This window comes from Nomia melanderi, chromosome 11 (assembly GCF_051020985.1).
Source record: "Nomia melanderi isolate GNS246 chromosome 11, iyNomMela1, whole genome shotgun sequence".
Taxonomy (NCBI): Eukaryota; Metazoa; Arthropoda; class Insecta; order Hymenoptera; family Halictidae; genus Nomia; species Nomia melanderi.
Genome location: NC_135009.1, coordinates 3,162,456 through 3,183,546, shown reverse-complemented (window position 1 = coordinate 3,183,546; position 21,091 = coordinate 3,162,456). Strand labels below are relative to the sequence as shown.

Here is a 21,091-nt window from a genome sequence, read left to right as displayed (position 1 = left end):
ACTTGTTTTACGGATGGAAAACCGCCATTCAACGAGAGGGTACTGGAAGTCATTAAAACAATTTATGAAGAACTGACATCTGATAAATTCTGGGAATAATGGCTGGATGCATTTAGATTGAATAATAATGAATCCTCCACCTCGTTAATATCAATCTTTCCTCTGCAACATTTATATTGTAGAAAAATGTAATTAATGTTGCAAAGTAATTTCTATATTCAGTGAAGGATTTATTTCAATCATGAAAATAACCGAAATAAAAATTGAAACATGAAATGAAAATTAGCAGGAAAAAACACGATCTCTTTTATAAAGGAACACGTCCTGCTTATTGTTCTGGGATTGGGGATTAATGTACGTGCCATAAATATCTGAGAATTTGATTGAAAAATATTTGTAAAACATTAAGTGCGTTTATCTTGAAACGTAATTTCTTAAGCTTTCTTTTATTAATTTCTAGTCAACAGAAAAGATTCAAAATATTTTTTCTAACAGCGAGGAAATTGCTGACATTAACAGTGACGAATAATTGTACAGTCTAAAAAAACGTCCAAGGCCTTCTTTAACGTTTTACAAACAAAGATCTTTCTGATTTTTATTATTCTTTTTCTACTGTAAACTTCTTCTATTGTAAGCTATTATATACATCGAAAATTAAAATGGTATAGAAGAAGAAAAATATACAACAATTTCATATTAAAATTTAATTCAATTATTTGTCTGCAGTCCTCGGCTCTATGTAACCGAATCTAATGTCCCCAACAAGACAATATTCATTCTGAAAGGATCAATAATTCTTACTCCCATTTTAAATTAACCTGTTAACTGTCAAATTTAGTTCGAAAAATATCTCGTATTGCACATAATAAAATCAAAAAACGAAGTGTATACTCATCCAACAGAGAATAAATGCACGCAGGGTATATTTCAATGAAAACCAAAGTAGAACAAAAAAGAATTACATGTTTATCTGAAAGAATTTCATTATTAAAAAAATTAGTATCATTTCAAGCTCTAAGATGACGTTTATACTCGTCAAACTGGCTAACACAAATAAATGAATAATAAGAACAATAAATCAACAATAAATTTTAAATTTATACTCCAACTTCTTAGGATTCTTATCTTCGATCCGTACGATCAAGATATAGACGAGTCACGAACTGCTGAACGTTTGATTAACGGTCGCCGCGAACGTGTAACTTCCCATCGAAATGTGCTCAGTTCGTGCCATTATTCTGCGGATACAACGACTCGTTTCACACAAGGAACCCCAAGGAGATTCCAATGCGTCGATTAAGGCTGAATACCATATAGAAAATAAAATAGGAGCGGGACTAGCGGTAGGGCCTCCTGCGCGTCCTAATCGGCCGTTATTAGTACGCGAACACAGAAGATTTCGACTAACGATTCTGGAATGTTATCGCCGAGATTATGAAAGGGGGAAGAGCGAAGTTTGTCGGAGCAGTTAAAAGTTGGGTAGCGTCGAATGGTAGGAGGTTACACCGAGCGCGCCCCTCGACGCCCACCGCCGCCCGGAAACTATAAAATCTCTCGCACGATGCTTACGATCGAAATGATTTATTCTTAACGAATTCGAAGATTCGGCTTTCTTGGCTCTGACGCTTCGACCGTTAAGATAACGGGCTTAATTGCCTCGTTCCCCGCGCGATTTTCGCTGAAAATTGGGAAGACGAAATTGGAGACGACGAGGGTAGAGTCTAACGAGCTTCGCCACTCCGGCCGGGTTGAATGAACCACGCTCTTCTGAATTTTAGGTTGCACTCCGTGATTCTGTGAATCCGTACAGTTTTTGTGGAAAACTTCCGTTTTACACAGGATGAGCCACGAAGCGCGATCAGCTTAGATTATTTTGCTGTTAGCGGACCGATCTAATATTTTTTAGCTAAAATAACATGATTCAAGGAGAGCTTTAAGATGATTATATCGAATTTTTTCAACTTTTTTTTTCTGAGTTATCAAGATGACCTTCAGTATACGTAGATCACGAAATATTACTAACGTTTCACGTTCGATATCATTAAATGTGTTCCATGGTACAGAACGAAATGTTTACAAACAGTATGCGAGGGATCAAGTCAGACTAATACTACTCCATCAACAGATCTACAAAACTGTACAACAGTGTGGCTTGCTACTCCTTTTTAATAATCTTTAAGAATCTTGTAAAACTCTTCTAACTAACAGTTTTCTTCTCCTTTTTAGATTACAAAAAAATATTTGTTATAATGCGTATCGAATTTGTTTCAGTATCTCCTAAAAGATGAATGTAAAAAATTGTAGGTTGTAAAAAACTGAAGATGACTTTAAGAACTCTGGAAGAAAAGGGTTGCCAAAATATTTGGTATAATCATCTTAAACCATTTCTTGGACCATGTTATTTTAGCTAACAACATTTCCGATCAAACCACTATCAGCAGAATAATAAAAGCTGATCATGTTTTGTGGTCCACCCTGTGTATTGGTTCACAAAAGTAATATTCATATATTTTTAATAGAAATGGACATCTTACACGTGTTTTATTCAATTACAATGGACATTGTTCTCACATGCATGTGAGGCATTATATTAGGTTGGCAAGAAAATTTTATTGTTTCTTAAGGAAAATTGAATTTTGTATGATTAATCTTAGAGAAAAGATTAATTAATGATATATTGATCATTGATCTCTATAATCATCATCCATCTATTAAATAGGTCATTTACGCCGGATGTAAAGATAATTCTATCCTATCAAAATTTAAAAATCAAAAAAACGAATCGAATTTGAAAATTCAAATTCAAAAATATTAACTTTCACTTGCTGTTAAAATCATCCGTATCACACAACGTACAGCGAGAGAATAAGCGTGTCAAGTGAAGTAACCTAAAAACGACAGAATTTTCTTGGCAACAAGTAATATATATGAAACAAAATATTCACTATGCGGTGAGTGCAACGTTAACATTACAAATACATTGATTTCAAATATATCTCTGGGCCAGTATATGTCTTTATCGATTGTAAAATTAACTGAAGTATTCTTTTTTAATGACTCTTGTGGAATGAAGAAATTAAATGTTCGGAATAGAGGTAACTGGATATTTATGTAATGTGAAATAGAATTGACATTCTTTCCTATTTCATATTATTAATTAAGAGCTAAGGAAAGTTAATTATCAACTTTATATCATTCAAATATTTTTTCTTTTTCTCTTCTTGGTTTTATAAGTTTAAGGTTATTATAGATAGATTATGATATAATATTACAGAAATTGTAGCGTTACAGAACTATGGAATATTTATTTTGTAGATTACTACTAATTATTTCATCGAGGAATTCAATTTTAAAGGTACACATTAAATATTGAGTAGGTATATTTGAAACTATTGGAAATGGATTAAACTCTTCAATACTTACTTGCTCAGTTCACTTTTAGTTTTATTAGACGTAGGTATAGATTCTTCCTTCGAACGATTCAATATAGTTCATCACTGTTTGAAGCCTTGCGAATGACTTTTGAACGACCGATAAAGGTTTCATTTTAAGAAGAGGTAATTCACCAACTTTCCATGGTAAAAAGTTTCCTTCAAGATAAACTGCACATGGGAAACTTAATTAACGAATAACTATTGAGGCGAAAAAGAACTTATATTACAACCATTGTTGATTCGCGAACTAATATGCACTTCAAGATGCAAGAGGTACATTTTTTTATAAAATGAAAAAGTCTTTATTTAGTGGTTTTCTTAATGTATTTTATCAATTACGGGAGAAAATCAAGCCAAGGATATTTATTTTTATCAAACTTATTCATTAATACGTCCACTACCAGCGTTGCGTATTTGTAACGATCAATATTTCATATTTTCTATAAAGAACAGTAAATTACGTTTAGGTGTATTTGTATCCAATGTTGCAACGCATGGTACAATGTACAGGAAATCGACGAGATTCCTTTTCTGAAATATTATCTGTATTTTGTAAAGATGATATATTTTATTTTATAAAATATTGTAACCGTGGAGGTTGCCATAGAAATAAATGATGGTAGAGAACGTATTATTAATTTCATTGCTAAACATTTTTTTTCGTTTCTGGGACAAACGTCGATGGTTAACCCCATGCCCTATGATTTATGCCTCAACTATGATCAGTACGACTACTTTGTTATTAATGATTTATTAAGAAAAAGATAAAACGTTAAGCATATTTTATATTAATCTTCACTCCAAAGTATAATAATCGATGACATAGAAATAATGTCTAATTTGAATTCAACAGAATCGAGTAACATTCATGCTTGTTCGATTCTGTTTAAAATCTTCACCACAAGTCTAACTCGTTATTGTAAGGCAAGGGGTTAAAGGTTAACAATATTAATTAAAAATATAAAATATTGCTTCACCTCGTTAAATTTATAAGTGGTTCCCAACAGTAAAGATTTATGACGGTATCATTTCGCTATTCAACGGTAAAAAATTGGTACTTACGGACCTCGAGTCTACTGACTGGAAGCCAATATCCCTGAACACCGTTATCTATCGCCGAACATTAACAGATGTCGGAAAATATCGTAGGACGTAGGATTTGAAAGGACACAGATGCGTCAGGCGAAGAAATATTTTTGAATAGAGCGCAGCAATTTTGACGGCAATAAAATGGATGAAGGCTCTGGGTCGGAACGAACGGAGAATAAAATTTTTTCACTCGGTACCTCGATTTCGAGAAATTCAAGCCTGAATATTTGTCGAGCGTACTACGTGCACTTGGCCAATTTCTAACTAAAAGATGAAAAGTAAAATTTCTCTTCTAATCTTTTTATCGATGAAAATGTATTTGAGCACATTTCCTCTGCAATTAGTTCGATAGACGTACTCGATAAATTTTGTAACTTGGTTTTTTTGATAACGAAATTTCAAACTTTACAAGAACGTTTTATTCCACATTTGTAACTTAATTTCTTCACGCACAGTGAATTCCTGTTGTTGTACCACTGTGCAGGCGACTTAATCAAGTGCATGTATAGTTAACTAATTTTCAGGCTTAATTTTTTCTAAAGAAATACTGCGATTATAAAAAAATGTCTGTAGATTTAACGAAATGAATGTCACGGAATTCAATATTTCTAATCAATTAAAATAAAAGTTACATATCTGTTGCCAAGGACATGAAAAAATTGTTTCATTTTATTAACATTGCTTATTCTCTTACAATATATTGCTATAGCACATATATAAATCTAGAATTTAGTAAATAAGGAAATATAAATGCCATTAAAAACGAAGTCTTCGTCGCGAAAAGCAATCACGGGACGCTGATTCGCAAACATAATAATTCCACGCTGTGAACGCGAGAAATTCGATTCTCCGCGGAAGAGGCGACGGAGAAAGGGAGGAAGGTTACGAAGCGCGGGGCGTCAAACGCAGGATATGATGCGAAACGACAGGGCGAGGCGCGTTGAATCGCGTCGACAACAGGAGGAAACATTTTTCCCCTGCATGAAAGGGGAGCTGAAGCGTGGATCGGGCGAGAAGTTACTAAACAGACTGCGGCGAGTTGCCGCGCGCGCGATGCACCTTCCTTCCACCCTTTCTTCCCTATCTCCTCCGTACCGGGCACATTTGCATTTGAAATCGAGATGAGCCTTTGGATAAAAGACCCACCACCACCTCCTCTCTGTTACGAGCTCGAAACACTCGTTCCCCCCGCGTTACAACCGTGAAAGCAGAAATTGGAGACGCGGGCAACGGAGAAGGAACGGAGCTGTCGTGAGAAAGAATCGGCTGTGGGAGGCGCGGGAGAAATAGAGAGAATGGAGGACCAGGAGAAGAGAGAGAGAGAGAGAACATGAGAAGAAGAAAAAAGCTGAGATGAGAAAAGAGAAGCAGTTTAAGGAGAGTCAGAAAGAAAGAGACTTACCGAGAGAAGGAGAGAACGAATGAGAGACGGAAAGAGAACGAAGTAGTGAGTCATGGAGGAAAAGAGAAAAAGGGAAGTATAGAGAGATCGGGAAGGAAACAGAGAGGAACAGAGAATAAGCGAGAGGGAGAAGAAGAGGAAAAGTGGTGAGAAATAGAGAAGGAAAGGGGGAAACTGATAAAGTGGAGAGAGAGTAGAGAATGAAAGCGAGAGAAGCTCAGGAAAAACTAGGGAGAAAGAGGAAAAAGTGAAAGAGAGAGAAAGAGAAAAGTCAAACAGAGAGAGGAAGAGTGAAAGGAAGAAGGGCAGACAGAGACAGAGAAGGTGAGAGACAGCAGGTTAGGTGAAGCGAAGTTTTTGGGTGTTTGCCCTGCGCCGCGGCGAAACTCTCGTTGAGGTTGTCGCAAGCACGGGCCATGGAGACTCCTCGAGAAAGGGAAACAGGGTGCTCTCCATTGTTTAGCACCGGAATGGACGCGAGCTTGATGGAATACAAAATAGAGACGTGACCCATCCTGATTGTGGAAAGCGATGGCCAAACCGGATGATGAAAGGGAGCCAGGAACGATACCGAATAAGGGAGGAAAAAGAAATAAATCGGGAGGATAGGAGCGGTGACAATGCCACCAACAGGATGCACGCTATGAAATCCCGGTGTGAACGCTGTTGTGACTATCTCGTGGAAGGGAAACGAGAGATTACGGATGTCATTGTTGATGGAGGTAAATAGGTTTTGTGGAATGACGAAAAGCAGATTGTATGTGGACTGCGGATTTTCACGCGTTTTTGGGGAATGTGGAAGTGTAAAGTTACACGGTATAGAAAATATTCAAAGTGCAGCTTGCTATAAAATTTGTTGAGAAAAACCATTTTTCATGACAGTTCTACTTTTATAATTATATTTTTCAAAATTATTTAATTTACGTAAAGATCTGCAGTCTATGTAGTCATATGGACTGTATTTTAACACGTTTTTAGGTGTCATTAGAGATTGTTATAAGTGGAGTTTTAGTTTACGTCAATTTTGTTTTAACTTTATTTTTAAATTTAACGATTGCTAATAGTATTTCTCTTTTCAATTTATTTAGATCTTCGTTGGCTTCTTACTCTATAATTTATTTCTTAGCTATGATTGATATAACTACTTTATCGTTAATAATTTATTAGGAAAAGACAATATTTATGCTTATTATATGTCTACGTTTACATCAGTGATTGCTGATTAATAATAGAAAAATGATATTTAATTTTATTTAAAAAGTATAAATAACACTTAGATTTCTCAAATTCAGTTTGAAGATTTTGTCACAAGTCTGACACGAGATTGTAGTTCAAGGGGTTAATCGTCTTTGTCATAAAAGGGATCAGTGTTTTTATGTACTTTGCTATAAATATAAAGATAGCAGCGTTAACCTGTTTTATGTTTGGTGACAGCTTTTAAGGGTTAATAAAGAAATATGAATCTTCTCTATTAATTCATATCTCTAATGTATTATTGCTTGTTTCTCTCAATTGTACAAACTGTTGTATATGTTTCAACAGATTTTTGTGCATATAAATATATATTTAGAGTAATACTTAATACGTAATCAAAAAATATACAAATTGCTGCATTTATTATTTAATTAAGAAAAAAAGGAAAAATTATGTAAAAATTAAATTCTGCCGTTCTAGAGATCAAGTGCAAGATCTTACTAGCTCAGTTAAAGGATTAACATTTTCATTGCTACCATAATAGCTTTAAAGTAATCATCTCGATGCCGTCGGGAAATAATATGCATAAATTATAAACTACCTTTGGAGACCGTGGTTGATGGACGTGCTACTCAAGTAGAAATTTAGCGTGCATCACCGGTGATGACAGAGAAAGTGTTAAAAAGGACCATGGAGATAGCGAGTTCATAGAGGTCGTAAACCGAAGTGCCGGACATCTAGAGATACTACCTCTGTACCCTGAAACTTACAGCGCGATATCACATGCCTGGAATCTGACTGCAGCGCACGAACATAAAGATGCCGACAGTCGAACAATTCTCGAGTCCGGTTACTTTATATTTACATCAATATAAAAAAGTTATGTGTTTACAATGTGTCTTGCCAGTATCAGACAAATTTAAAGAAGAAACGGTATTATGATGTACAACACTGTGATGTTTGACAATGTAAAATTTACTTTTAAATAGTGTTACTTTTATGTAATAAATTGTAATACATTGTAAAATATTTTTATAGTCCTTTGTAGAAAAATAAAGTATTTTACTCTCAAAGTCAATGGCGCAATTTGAAATAAAATACATTATCTATTTATTACTTACTGCTTAAAATAATTTTCTATCGTTAACTAACTTTGTAATAATATGAGCAATGAAGGAAAACTGCAGCCATGTATCTATTTACGTTTATATAGGATAAATTAGAAGAAAAGTCTGCATTAATTCGGGAAGCTTAGGAGTTAAACTAGCTGGCTTGGATCCGAAAAATTCTGGGTTCTTCTTCCTTTTCTCTTAAAATGGTGTAAAATAGAATTAGCACACCTACTTTTAAGCTTCGTAAAGTGCTTCAGTGAAAAAACAACAGTTTTATTTCGAACACCAAACTTGCTAGAAGCAACTAGTTCCCTCAGGTTTATCCGTGACTGTACTAGAAAGCTGATTCCTATAGTTCCATTTGTTTTCTAAAAACTGTACTCCGAGAATAAGTGTTTAACGAACGCTCATTTATTAATATCTTTTTAATGTTCTTGTAGTTTTTTCCCCAAAAATAAATAGTATCCTATTTCCTGCGTCGCGTAACATTTTAATTTCATTAAAATTAATTAAAATTAAAGAAAAAATTAAATAAAATTAAAATTATGAATTGAAAATTTCTAATCTAAAATTTGAGCTTAGTATATTTAAATTGCTTCATATGAATGTATTTACAGAAATTCTGATTAACATTACGCGAGTTCATTTTTTGAAATGTCTGCGTTATTCACTGTTTCATTCATAACAAATGCAAATATTAATTTGTTAAATAATTTCCAATAAAAACACCTTCATAATTTTAGTAATGTAAAGTATAGTAATTTTGATTTGTGGTAGTTTTAAGATGAGAATTATTATATATTCTTCAATTAGAATTATTTGAAAGTTAAATTTTTGATTGGTATATTCAAATTTCGAATTTCATTTATCTCCGTTTCACGTGGGACATAATTTTACTGAATTGATGAGTGTGAATCAATTTTGTTCTGAAGCATTGAGAACTTGATGAGCTATTGGAAAACTATACGAGCTTTTAAACAGTTTCCGCAGCCCATAAAGCCGATTTTAGTTCGCAATTCTTGTGGCTGGAGCGGCTTCGATAATCCGGCTAGAGATTAACTTTAAGTAACTAATTGATATTTTGAGAAATAACGGTTTAAACTAGTCGAGTCGCGGTGAATAGTTACTGATACCGCAAATTTCTCTTGTCTACATGTGTAAGCGAAAAAAATAATAATCGCATTAATAACAAGAGAACATATTGATCAAATCATGTTAATGAGTTTCCTTCGTGAATAATGTAACATTAAATTTTTTGCCGTATATTTTATAGAAGAAACTTTTTATGATCGCAACAGAAAATATACTGTTATTTAAGGGTGAGTACAAGTTGGTTTTCAGATACAATTCTGAAAATTCGTGTACGTGGAGTATATTTCCCGTTAAAATCAAAGTTTGCATAATTATTTTTTACTTACATCTGACCCTCGGATTATGTGTAAAGCCGTGTAATTAATTTTAACGTGAACTGTACTGAAAGTATACGAATTTTCAAAATTTTATTTCAAAAACAACTTGCAATTAATTCTTAGCTCAATGCCTTCCCTCCTTACTTAACTAATAGTAAACTATTATAATATGCGTCTATGAACATCTCTAAAATGTAATCTATTCCGTAAAAATTTGATGGTTTTGTGTATAAATTAGTCAGAACCTTTGAAGTTAGTTGTAAGTGAGGAGTATTAAGATGTGTTAGGTGAATGAATTATTCAGAAACTTTATGGTTACCGCCTTTGAATATCAAACAAAATGGTTACCGCTTCTGAATATCAAACAAAATTCTCACAATTTTGTTTCAATAAAATGTTAAATGTCAACATATATTTATGTACTTATTGCTTGTCATGATTGTCAACCATGTATCTTGAGGCTGTGTTGTCATGTTTCTCAAGAAATGTTCAGATTTATTATTCAAAAAGGAACTTGTTGGAATTTTATTACTTGCTAACAACTATTCTAATTATTCTAAAATGATTAATAGCGATAAAAAATATGAGAACTTCTTATTGCCAATCTCGGAAAATATTTTTAATTAAGAATGCATTCTTATCGTAGCTTTAATATTTGACTTCAATAGTGTATTATTAAATGCCACTGACATCTACCACTAAAACAGAGGTAAAAATAGAATTAAAAAATGTAGATGCTACTAAAGAAAATTGAAAGATATCGACACTTCTCATATACGATAATAGTATTAGAAAAACTTTCAATGTTCTTTGAATGTGATTCTTAAAAATGCAGTCAAATATTTCCACGTGTAAGTAAAATTTAACGACTGTTCTACATGGCACCTAATAATAAATTTAAATAAAATCATAAAACACATGTAACCCTTTGTACTTAAAAAACACGAACACAAAACTATATCACTAGTTCTCATCAACAAACTAAAACAACGTAGATCCGCATCAGTGTCTCGAAAGTTTTAACAGAAACCCAAAAGCAAGAATCGAGAGTACATTCATAAAAGGTCACCGATACAAACTGATAAGCGACGGGAAACGGAAAACGCTCCGAACGAACCGTTCAATTTCAAATCTGAATGGAATGTTGATGAGAATCGTTAGGGTGCGACAACAAACCGATTCCGTGGAGAAATAAAAAATGAAGAAACGAGAAGAAAAGGGAAGAAAGGTACGAGTATGAAGGCGAGGCTGAAGATAGAAAAATTTGGTGGGAGTGGCGGGGCACGGTGACGGATAAATAAAAGCGAGAAAACGAAGCGTCGCCGAGGACTGTATCGGTAGCGAGGCGCTACGTGTCGCGAAAGAAGATGAAGCGAGGGCCGAGAGGCTGCCGGTGTATGCAGACCCTTCGTATCTGTTGTTCAAACTACCGGAGGGATCTAATGGCGCGAAGTTCCGGCTGCATTCGCCCGGAGTCTGAAGTTTTATCGCCCGGCACCGACTACGCCGGCAATTTTTGAGTCACCGCCGCGCCCGCCCTCGACCGCTTTGCGTGTTAACCTCGGCTTTCACCCCTTTTCCCTCTTTTCCGAGCGTCGTCGTTTCACGTTCTTTGTTGCCGCGCGCAACCCCACTGTTATTGGCTCGTTGCGTTTGGTCTTTGGCGGCAGAGGAAAATAAAATCCACCGATCGCAAAGGAATGGCGTGACTGACCAGCTCCCTGTGAACGATAGAATATTATTAGATGTGCGGAGTAGCTGACTTTTAGGGATGAAAGAATCTAGGGTCAAAGAACTGTGACAACTAGTGGTGAATGTTGTCGATGTCTTTTGGTAAACGTGGAGTGAATATTATTAGGTATGTAGGGCAGGTGACTTTTGTGGATGAAAGAGTGTAGGGTCAAAGAACTGTGGCAACTGGGGGTGAATTTTGTCGATGTCTTCTGGAAAACAGGGATTGAAGAGTGGATATTTGAGGGAATAAATTTTTTCCTGGAATATCAGAAAGAATGTATAGAAAGAAAGCTCAGTCGGAATATTCGCTGGAGAGGAGCAAGTTTAATTCAGAATAATAAAGTTTGGTATTTAATGTTAATATTAGAACTACCAGACGGGTCACAATGACCCATTTCTCATTTTTTCTTTCTGCAATTATTAAAAAGATAACAGACGTTTTTCTGGGAAATTATTCAAGAAAGTAATTTAGCAATACGCGAATTGAATTATAAATCAATTAAAGTCTCAATAGATGTATTCTAGAAGTTTCTGTAGAGGAATTTCAAAAAGTTAATTTAACTGCTCGATAGTTTCAGTATTAAGCTTTGTATAATGCATCGATGCGTGAAATATTGAAATAAAATTGTGTGGGATCTCTCGTTAACACCTTGCACTGCTTTGACGAGATTCGTTATTACATTTTCGTGCCAAACAAATGTCACGAGTAAGACTCAAGGTCACAACAAGAGTGAGTTATCGGTCGCTGTAATTATGGCCCAAAATTTTCCTAGTTAAATCGTATGAAAAAGAATTAAGTTACTTTCAGAAAATATTACCTACATCCCATCGCGAAATGTTAAATATATCTATTGAAAAATGTTTAGAGTGCAAGGGTTTAAGCAGGTAGTCTTAGTATTTGTTACGCCAGTGTAACGCAATCATATCTCATGAAAAAACTGAAACCTTAATTCTTGGAATTTTATTGTCTTTGAATATCTATACACAAAGTTTGAGGCAGTTATATCACGTAGTTTTGTCATTCAAGGCGAACAATGTTTGAAGAATATTTACGTTTATTTAAAAATATTCGATAACAAATTTCAATCATGAAGTTAAAAAGATGATTTCAAGGATAGTACAGATTCCAGTGAATTTCTAGTGAATTTCTCCTGTAAGATTCTACAGAATTATGTTTGTTAAATTTTCTGTGTGCGCTGGAGCGTTGTCATAGATACTCGTGTTTCTTCATTTGAGACTCCATAATTTTTAAACGAAAGCTTTATCGTGCTCAAGGGAAGGAAGAACTTGTAGCGAGTGAGAAGATAATTAAAAAATAAAATTCGCAAAATATAGTTGTCGGGCAAAGTAGAGCCGATAAATCTAAATACTTTTCCGTATCGAAAAAACGTTATTATTTGTAATAGTAGTAATAAAATTGTACTTGATAACGAATTGTTATTTGTATTTTCAACAAATAATTTACAGACATGAGAATTGAACGGAAATTTATTTCTTATTAGCAATGAAAACTTTTATGGTCAAACGCAAATAAAAGCTTGATTCATATTGCTACTTTATTTTATCGTGGGTGTTTTTATACATTGAATATAAAAAGATATTCTTTATCGCGGAAATATTATTTATTAGAAAGAAATAAAACTCAATTTATGTAGACAATATATTCTGCATCTCCCATGAGTTTTACTTTTACTTTAGTATGTAAACTCAAAGAATAAGACAGTATAACAAATATTCAAAATGTATTTGTTTTTTATTTAAAGATATTTTCGTTAGAGAGTATATCGACTTTTATTCTCATTCATGAAATAATACTACTGAATTACTAAAAATACGAATATTAAAATGTTACCAACTTACTACCTAAAAATAGTACTAAACTACTAACCTACTTTTAATTATTGTTTTTGACCTACTAAATGTAATATAAAATGTAGAAAATTAAGTTTTATAATAAATGTATTGATTTAGTGAAAGAATATTAAATTTTGTACAAATCTCTACTGCAGCAATTACTGAGTATTATATAAGGAAATGAATATGCAAAAAATATTAATTAACCGATTACTTATTCTGTTTACTAAAATAAACTATACTTTCTACTATATGAATAATTCTGCCAGTAAATGTATCTCTTAGTAAATTTGTTTTAAATGTAAAATAAAATATAGATGACGTATGAAATATGTACCTATTATATTTGATCAACTAAACGAAAATATTATGTGACTTATGTTTGTATCGTGCATTATTCTACATCAAAAATATTGTACAATTCACATTTCGTTTCTCAAAGTTTATTCTTGATCAAATATAACAAACAATTAACTATTATTTAATAAATGTTCATAATCATTGTGAATACCATTCTCTAATTACGTTTGTTAACTTTTCATCGTGTGCGGAAAAGGTTATTTCGTACGTGCATGAATATAATATTACATTTTTCTGTATACCTTAAATATTACGTTACTCGGTTGGAAATTAGAGTGCAATTAGAACCGCATGGCAAAATTGAAAAATGAGATCGTTCGTGCCAGGCTTGGTACTTCAGAATTGCAATCGACTGCAGCGCCGTGTGGTATAATAATGCTTCGCATGCAAGAAATTGGATAGTTATAATGAGTAATCTGATTTGTTCCTGAGAGAAAGTCGTTAAAATCCTTTCTTCCCCGATGTCGCGTTACTGATTTCTCTATATCTTTACATACATCTGCATGCAACTTACAAGGTTTCCTACACTCACTGCCTATGAAACGTTCGTTGCGATGGCTATTCTGCATTAGAAAAGCTCCCCTTTGAATGCAACATGAAAGTGTAATTACAAGTGCACCTACTTACTTCAAATTAGTTTAGAATACAGTTTTAAAGTTTGTTATACATGAACATTCAAAGAAGTTCCTTTGCTTGGAAAATTAAACTATTTTTTTGTTTAATTCTACATTTTGTACATTTCTATCAAATGTAGCTGACGGAGATATGGTTAATGTAACTAAAGTTTTATTTACCAAAGTACACTTAAAACAAATACTTAAATATAATATAGTTAATGTAACAATAGTATTTTTATCTTGTGAAGAAATTAAATAATATTATATTTATTTATTAAATTACGGTTTATTACTGTTAATGAAAACAATATATAATAATGATACAACATAGAATGAGTTGAATTTACGTGAAACAAATACTCTTATTACTGTTCTTTTGTAATTTATATAGTACCTATATAACAATTCTTTACGTATTATTGGTAACAGTTTAATTAGATTCATTTACGTAATTGCGACGTTTGCACAATTATTGTTCTTGATAAATACCTTTAATCAGTCGTAATGAATGACTGTTGCATTTTCCTCTCGGTTAATCAATCTATCATTTCCAGTTAATAGGAAACTGCTTTAATTAAAGAGACTGCATTTCAATTAATCTGTCGTGTTTTCTATCCAGCGCCACTTGCTCTCTTTTCCACCTCTCCCAACGCTAACGAAGATCAGTGTATTTGTTCCTGGTAATCGTAATTAAGGTCGATTAATTTTTCCACCCTAGACTTCTGTCTAATTAACGAAAACAGGTTTCCAAGGTAAATTCGTGAATAGAAGTTTGGTAGCCAATTATTAATATACGGAATTTACATTTGCGAGGATTCACTGCATTTTTATTTCCTTTAAAGTTATTACTACCTCCTATATAACGGGTAATTAATATTTCTAAGTATGAAGTAAATGTCGTTGCGTTACTAAGTTTTTTCAAACTGATGCAATATATCTTAAACTCATTGTAATTAAAATCTTTGTTGCAGAACTTACATTAAACGCTCCATATATCGCCTTTTGAAATCGGGAAAGTAGTATGCGAGGGGTAAACTTCTGAGTGATTAATTTGGGTATGACACGATAGATTCGAAGATCGTGCGCCTCAAATTACCGCGTGAGTGGCAGTTTTTAAGTTATTAGAAAAACTGTTCCTCGTGTATGTTAATATTTTTTAATGATATATTGTTGTGCAATATCTGTGCATTATGATCTATGATCAAGTATATGTAATTTTTGTAACTAATACAATTTCAGGAAATTGCTAAATGTTATAACGAAAATGGTAATTATTTAAACACGGAAGTACGATTTAAAATTTTGTTATATATGCTATTTATAGAACAAAATTTTACACATATATGATTAATAATAGTATTACATTATTAAATTTCTTTCAATTCTATGAGATACTCAAGTTTGAAGAAAGTAATTCCTTCATTCTCGTTTTAAAAAGATTTAATGGAAAGTATACAAACCTTTTAATTCGTTTCTGTCGAACTCGATCACTTACCTTATTTTATTTAGTATTTTATTCTTTTAGACAGCAATGTACTGAGTACGCGCTCAACAAAATAATTCAGATCAGTATGATAACCATGCTTTTATAAAATACAACCAAAAAAGAGTAGTCCTTGTCATAGTTATTTGCCACCTTTCAAATATGGTACTGTCACGTGTTCAAACTACACAACTGAGAAAAAGCCGCCTTTTACAATATTCGTGTTCATTGTATTTATTAGTACAAACATATTGCTTATGGCGTTTCAATAAAAGTAAAACAATGAATACGAATAACATTCACAAGTATGAACAGTCTGTATGATAACATTAGAATAAATATAATTTTTTTTATATACAGAAGTCAATTTTTTTCTTTCGTGCATTCAAAACAAAAATCCTTAATATAATCTAAAACCAACTTCCATACACAGGTTATGTCTGTAAGGGTTTCTAGCTCGAATGATCGTCACTTTGGTGGTGAGCTCGAGCAAGAGTCAATGTATTAGTGGAATATCAGTTTTGGTCAGAAATGATTTGGGCATGGTCTGCCTTAGTTTGGTACTCGGGGAATTAAAAAAAATGTTGAGGAAATCAGTATACGCACAGATTATTATAAAAATACAGAAGTTCCATTCCACCAGTCAACCATGAGACCATTTTTAACAACGCGCGGCGGCCATTATTCATTAAATCCTGTCAACAACATTTTCGAGTCCGCGTACCCTTACTGTCACGGCCGTTAAGCCGGAGCGCCGTTTTAACATCGCATTAGTCCCGGAAAGGTGCATAATTATAAACGACGAAACTATTACCACGATTCGAGGTCCATCTGAACTTTCGCATTCGCGGGGAATGGAGGAAAACTGAACTATTTCGGCTAGGGTACCCCTGCACATGGCGTGCGCGGTGTGTGTGCAGATCCACGGGGTGGACTTCCTGGACCTCCCGCTGACAAATTGTTATCGCGACGATAACGAAATACATAATTCAACCGGCGTCCTAGGCGCGAAACGCTCGACGGTCCGAGACCATTGTCGAAGCCTGCCAGACGCAGAAGACGAAGGATTTTATGTCTTGGATTTTGTCGGTGTTACTGGGCGACAACAGAGTCTGAACCCGGATTGACGGCTGCTCGAGATACGTATATAAAATAGACGAGATAACACTGAGCCTTGCTACTCATGAATCTTAGAGCACCAACGCCTAGTTTAGGATAGAATTAACGAATTTGCAGCATAAGGAAGTATGAAAAAGAAGGTCATTATCACCAATTTCTTTTTTAATTTTACTTAACACGTTGAATTCTATGGGGGACACCGTCCAAATCCAATTACTATAGTTCACCCAGTAAAACGATGATTACTTGAAAACATTTCTATGTTCTAAGTAATGCCTTGATGCGGTGACATTCAGCTAGATCAACGTGCAATAATATTAATGCAATTCAATTAAATGATTTAGTATTGTATTTGTTTCATTCTGTCTATTTTGCTCTATGAAATCGTGTGGCATTGAACGTGTTAGAAAAATTGCAAGTAAAAGGAACTACTGCTAATCAGAAATACTGCTTTCATTTCCGATAACACCCTCCATTTTTATTTTCTAGTTAACGGGAAATCTAACGTCACATTCAATTCTCTTGTGACATTGGCCAACAAAATTCAGCGCGTATCTACGCTAATGATACAAAAGAGTTAATCCCTTGCTTTAATATTTATTTCACAACTATTCCTGGTAAAATTACTGTTCTCAAACGGTGTTTAGTAATTTGTCCCTCGAACTGAAGGGACAAGTGCGGCAAGGGGTCATGTCCACTCACGATGAACACTGACACCTGGGTTTCGGTCGTCTTTGTTAGTGATTGATTCCCGTGAACGAAGATTGTAAATGAAACAGGATACAACAAAGTGAGATACAAATAAGGATCGAAACATTGAGCGTCGAGATGTGGGACTACAAAATGATGCCGCACGCGTCAAATATAAACATGCAATAAAATAAATTCAAATACGATGTAAATTGGACTAGTTTTACCGACTTAATACAATCAACAAAATTAAAGGGTCACTTCCTTAAAATCGATAAAACTACTCCTTACAAATGCAACAGAATATCGCCATCTCTCAAAAGATATCTGTATAATATATTTATAGCACTAACTCGAATATCACATGTTTCGAGTTTTGACTCTGTTCCAGCAAGGTAGCGAGATGAAAATGCATTTTTATTGACTACTTCTGAGCAGTAGTAGACTAAAAAAGGTTTAAAATGGACATTTTGTGGGCAAAAGCTTTGTTACATTGTATTTCATACATTTAGTATGAGTTTCGTTTAATATTCTAAAGCAAATAGTTAAACATGTCTCTAAACAGTAATGCTATTATTTCTATTAATATTTCGTTTATAAACGGAAGAATTTCAGAAAATTTGTTACTAGTTTGTGAAATTACAGTAAATTAAATGGTGTAACAGAAATAAGGTTTGTTCTTGCTCGCATAAGGATAATGGTTCTTTCACAATTAGAGAAGTGGGATAGGAAGCATTCTGGTCAAGCAGGTGCAATGGAGACCGTATGTGAACGTAGATAAGTGGAATAGGGACCGTCCGTGGCCGACTAAGTAGAATAGGGTCTGCTCATCGTCAGATTAGTAGAATGGAGACCGCCTAGGTTAGATAAAAAGAGCAAAGGTAATCTCAGATAAAATTTAAAACTGTTCCTGAACGGACAAGTAACAGGAAGATAATCTTAATAGGTATGTAATTTTAATAACTTTGATTGCAAGTATAATGTAATTTTATAAGATTTAAGTTGTGACACATTCGAAATGTGTATTGACTGCGATTATGTAACAAGAAGTCATTTGTAGTCAGTTTAATTCCGCTGTTATTCTACTGCTTCCCATAACTGTAATAAATATTTAATATAATCAAACTTATTTACAACACAACTCAACAAATACATAGGGTCTCTCTAAATCAATGACATAATTAGAAAATTAATGAATTTTAAAAGTTTCCGAGACCAACAATGGATACACGATTTCAGAATTGAGGAATTGAAATATTAAATTTTCCAACAATTTGAACATACAAATAATCAGTAACTAATAACGTGAACCAATTGAACTATATATTTTCTGAAAATTATGTTTAAATAACATTAAATTAACAAAACATTTCGTTTTTCAAGATCTTAAGATAAGCGATACTTTAGATATAACGACGCAACGTAACTAATTCTTCTACTACACGACATATTTGAAAAGTCGAATGAAAATATAACACATCTCACTGGAAGCAATATTCATTAATCTCAGAAAATCAAAGCACGCAGTGCCAAATAGATTCATTGACAGAATTTTTAACGAGGAAGCTTTCGGTCACGTATACCCGGACGCCCAAATTATTTCCCGACGTCGAACATTTCAATGTATCTGGCGTGACGAAAACGTGGTGGAAAGCTTCCACGGAAAGACATGGAACGAGGTGAAACCTTAAGGGGATACCTCATCCTCGAAATTTTCGGAGGCTTTCCGGGAACACAGAGTCGGGCTTACCCGTTTCATCCCTTCGTTCTGACCCGCTAAATTATTCAATTCATTTTCGTGCAGTGCCGAACTAACTCGAATTCAGCAGACTATCTCTGTTCGTGCTCCATCGCGCTGGCGATGACCATCTTAAATGTGAGTCCTCACTTGTTTCTGCAGATTTGACGTTGCCGTAGTTGAACACGGATGGAAAAATCATTATTTCACACGTAAAATATATAGAGCACTAGTAAATAATCAGGATCGAGATAATTCGATTTTATTTTCATAAAGTTTTAAGTACAGTGAACATTGGATATTTACAACATCGTCATCCCCACCATATTCCCATCAGGTTCCTTTTAACATACAATAGCACTTGACTGGTCGGGGTTGAACGGTGTAACATGATTCGCCTATTGTCGAACTCTACGATTTCAACGTCTCCGTTAACATATTGTTATCTGGTAATTTTACGCCGAAGTCATCTATTACCGCATACTTTTTGTTTTAAAATCATGCCTAGAAATGCAGTTTTTTTTTAATTGTTTGTTTTGATTTGTTCAAAACATGAAAAATCATACACAAAATCAACTTATATGTTGCCTGGATTGTTACGTCATTTTTGTTCAATGTATTATTGTAGAATAGACAAATAAATGCATTAGTACAGTCCGTAAAATGGACGGCTATAGCTGTCGTTTGCAGCAATAGATTAAATATGAAATTGAAACAATCTAAATAAATTTCAATATACTTTATTTATACATAATGAATTGAAATGAAACCTTGAACATATCTTTTAGATAACTGTTAATATTTTGCTTTTGCAATATTCTATGTCATGTCACAGGTCAACAATGTATTAAGTTATGGTTAGCAATTGGCGAGAGGTTCTTTTCAGTAAGATGTGAAAGAAAGACCGAAATAGTTACATTTGCGTACACCTGCGTTGTCGGGCATCTGAAATTATTTTTTACGAGCGTCCAAATGTTTGATTGCAAACAGGGACCAGGCTCTCGGACGTTGGTTGCCTGATTGTGTACCGAAGAATAGAAAAAGCGAGGCAAGATGTTACACGGAAAAGCGCAGATTAGTTGCACTGAGGAGCTGTAGCGTGCGGACGTCTCCGACTTACGAGAGTGTATATTGAGAAAAAATAAACTGTTGTCGCTTTCTTTTACCAGTTAAGTAGCTTCGAGTTCTTTTTCTGTTTTCCTTCTAATTTTCTCTAGTTCCCTGCGCGCGGCTTCGACGTTATTCCCTTTTTAATTCAACACACTCTTTGTTTTTTATTCGCAATCCTCTTCTATATCCGAAACTTCAATTGCTTATTATACAAGCAATTATGATCGTAATTATATCATGTTTGGTGTCGTTTTAATCACAAAAACGTAATATACATGATGGTGAATGTTTCATTCATCAAAAATAAAAAACAAAGAAGTCTGGTTGTTGAGTTAAAGATCTCAAGCTCTTCGCGAGCCTTTAATGTTGCTGAACGCTTCGACTCTCAATCTTTCCTCTTCCTTCACTCCCATTATCCTTCTCTACGTCCGCCATGCTAAAATTTTCGTTCCTTGGGGTAGACTCGATTGTATCTCTTCATAGTTACAACCGTCCGGTAACAGGGAGTGCTGAAATTATTCAATGTTGACTGCATATAGATAAATCTCTGTTATTGTGATTAATAAGTCTGAAAGTTGATCATATTATTCAAATTCGCACTATTTAAGTACTTAAGATATAGGAATTGGTTCTAAATTTTAAAACAGTCTAAAAAAACAATTATTAATTATACGATTATTATACTATATTGCCTTGTTTCTATAGAGTAAGTGTTCAGTCATATTCACATATCGTGATACAAGCGG

At 33.9% G+C, this 21,091-nt stretch overlaps 1 long non-coding RNA gene across 1 annotated transcript in view; it reads left to right on the top strand.

The window, feature by feature from the left end:
• The window catches only part of LOC143175072 (uncharacterized), a 498,558-nt gene that overhangs the window by 64,145 nt on the left and 413,322 nt on the right, over positions 1-21,091 (top strand). The window lies entirely within an intron of this gene.